The 2,937-nt window shown below is 55.5% G+C and overlaps 1 non-coding gene across 1 annotated transcript in view; it reads right to left on the reverse strand.

Moving 5' to 3' along the window:
• LOC124590997 overlaps positions 1-314 on the reverse strand; it is a 1,910-nt gene extending 1,596 nt beyond the window's left edge. Inside the window, exon 1 of the ribosomal RNA XR_006976871.1 lies at positions 1-314. This exon is cut by the window's left edge and continues 1,596 nt beyond it. This is a non-coding gene — a ribosomal RNA (small subunit ribosomal RNA).
• Between the last annotated feature and the right edge of the window lie 2,623 nt (positions 315-2,937).

A 2,937-nucleotide genomic window follows, 5' to 3' on the forward strand; every position in this document is an offset into this window, starting at 1 on the left:
AAAGATGCGTCGCCGGTACGAGGACCGTGCGATCAGCCCAAAGTTATTCAGAGTCACCAAGGCAAACGGACCGGACGAGCCGACCGATTGGTTTTGATCTAATAAAAGCGTCCCTTCCATCTCTGGTCGGGACTCTGTTTGCATGTATTAGCTCTAGAATTACCACAGTTATCCAAGTAACGTGGGTACGATCTAAGGAACCATAACTGATTTAATGAGCCATTCGCGGTTTCACCTTAATGCGGCTTGTACTGAGACATGCATGGCTTAATCTTTGAGACAAGCATATGACTACTGGCAGGATCAACCAGGGAGCTGCGTCAACTAGAGCTGAGCAGCCGGCCGCCCGGGAGTGTGTCCCGGGGGCCCGCGCGAACACGCAAGCGTCCGCTCAATTATTCTGCAAACAGGAGGAGGCTGAGCTCCCCTGCACAATACACCTCGAAACCCTCTCAGGTCCCGGCGGCGCGCAGCGCCGTCCTAAGTACTTGGTCGGGTTCGAGAGAGGCGCAATCGCCCGGAGTTTGGCGAGTAGACGCTTTAGGTGCGACCACCCGTGCTCCCAACTGAGCTTGCCGCTGCCGACAGAGGCCCGGGAGCGTGCTGTCGTGGCATTGCCGGCGGGAGACAACACGCGCCACCTACGGTGACCGGCAGCTCCAACGCCAGCGCCACAGAAGGACAAAAGCCCCACTTGGGTGCCGAAGCGAACTCTCCCAGCACAGCGCACGCGCCAACACGTCCGCACAGCTGCGATACAAACCACCTGCGAGAACCGCAGAGGCGACCGAGCAGCAGACGGCGTCGCGGCGCCGAGCGCCGGGCGGCGGCGCATCCTCAGCGCACACAGTCCTCAATCGGACCAGCACACTGCAGATGTCCACCGCGCTTCGCACCGGGCCCGCGAGGACCTACTTTGGCCGCACGGCGCCGCGTGCAGGGTGCGCCGGCGCGCAGCTGCGCCGCCTGCCGCCTCCGTCGGCCGGCGCGCCTGCCACTGGCCGCCCCCACCAGCCGGCTGTAGCGCGTGCGCCCACGCACCGCGCGGCCAGCACGCCGGGAGGCCCCCCCTCACCGGCCGGGGACGGTCCCACCCAGCCACCGCCGCGTATCGCTTCACACCCAGATGCCATTCACGTTCGTGGGCATGGTGGGTATCGCTGGAACAACCGGTTGGTAGCTCAACCGATCGTCGCCATCACTGATTCACCTCTAGCGAGAACAACCGCACCACAACGGTTTACCAGTTGTTCATTTGCATAACGTCACCAGCAAACGTAGGCGTCCATCGCCATTTGCAAATTCAACGATTGTTGCATGCCTGTGTCAGGTGTCACGACACACTATGTCTGCCCACATACACGCAACAACATGTGCACGCTTCGCGAACACGTGGAAGGTGGCCCCCGTACGTATGCGATGTCCATTGCGCGAACGACTGTCAACCGGCCTCTGTCGCATGTCGCAGATGTGGAACGCAGTGCACCATGCTATCACGGTGTGTGAGAAGAGACGACTACGTCTGACAACACGCGCCACTACATCAACAGACGGCTCATGCTGATCGCCATCCAGGGCATACCACACTGCAATCCAGCTCTTATAGGGAGACGACACGTAGCTGAGTGCACAACATTTGGACCGCATGGTTCGCCGTTGTTGGCGCAGTCGTTGTACGGTCACATGTACCACGATGTATCATTCAGTACATGAGGACCAATGTGCAGTACAGTGTGTGATTTGGACGTACAACATCAGCGGACAGTTGACACAGGCCGTACCACAGCGTAGGCTAAGTGCTTCGCACATGCGAATGCCAATGAACAACTGCAAATGCCAATGAACAACTGCAAAGGGCATTGAGCATGTACGTCCTGCTGCCATCCACATTACAGTGTATAGCTGCAAGGTGTTTAACATGAAGCGATACACTGGGGACCGGGCAGTGCGAGTAGCAAACTATATTGCGGGGGTTGCAGTTAGGCAACACTACACTAATTTAACGCGTCGTATGACAATTACAGAGCAGGTTAAGGCCCAACGTGTGTTGGGTTAAGGCCCAACGTGTGTTGGGTTAAGGCCCAACGTGTGTTGGGTTAAGGCCCAACGTGTGTTGGGTTAAGGCCCAACGTGTGTTGGGTTAAGGCCCAACGTGTGTTGGGTTAAGGCCCAACGTGTGTTGGGTTAAGGCCCAACGTGTGTTGGGTTAAGGCCCAACGTGTGTTGGGTTAAGGCCCAACGTGTGTTGGGTTAAGGCCCAACGTGTGTTGGGTTAAGGCCCAACGTGTGTTGGGTTAAGGCCCAACGTGTGTTGGGTTAAGGCCCAACGTGTGTTGGGTTACGTTAAGGGGCAATGTGGGTTACGTTAAGGGGCAATGTGGGTTACGTTAAGGGGCAATGTGGGTTACGTTACGGCGCAATATAGGTTACGTTACGGCGCAATATAGGTTACGTTAAGGCGCAATATCGGTTACGTTAAGGCGCAATACAGGTTACGTTAAGGCGCAATACAGGTTACGTTAAGGCGCAATACAGGTTACGTTAAGGCGCAATACAGGTTACGTTAAGGCGCAATACAGGTTACGTTAAGGCGCAATACAGGTTACGTTAAGGCGCAATGCAGGTTACGTTAAGGCGCAATACAGGTTACGTTAAGGCGCAATACAGGTTACGTTAAGGCGCAATACAGGTTACGTTAAGGCGCAATACAGGTTACGTTAAGGCGCAATACAGGTTACGTTAAGGCGCAATACAGGTTACGTTAAGGCGCAATACAGGTTACGTTAAGGCGCAATACAGGTTACGTTAAGGCGCAATACAGGTTACGTTAAGGCGCAATACAGGTTACGTTAAGGCGCAATACAGGTTACGTTAAGGCGCAATACAGGTTACGTTAAGGCGCAATACAGGTTACGTTAAGGCGCAATACAGGTTACG

Source organism: Schistocerca americana, unplaced genomic scaffold, assembly GCF_021461395.2.
Source record: "Schistocerca americana isolate TAMUIC-IGC-003095 unplaced genomic scaffold, iqSchAmer2.1 HiC_scaffold_792, whole genome shotgun sequence".
Taxonomy (NCBI): Eukaryota; Metazoa; Arthropoda; class Insecta; order Orthoptera; family Acrididae; genus Schistocerca; species Schistocerca americana.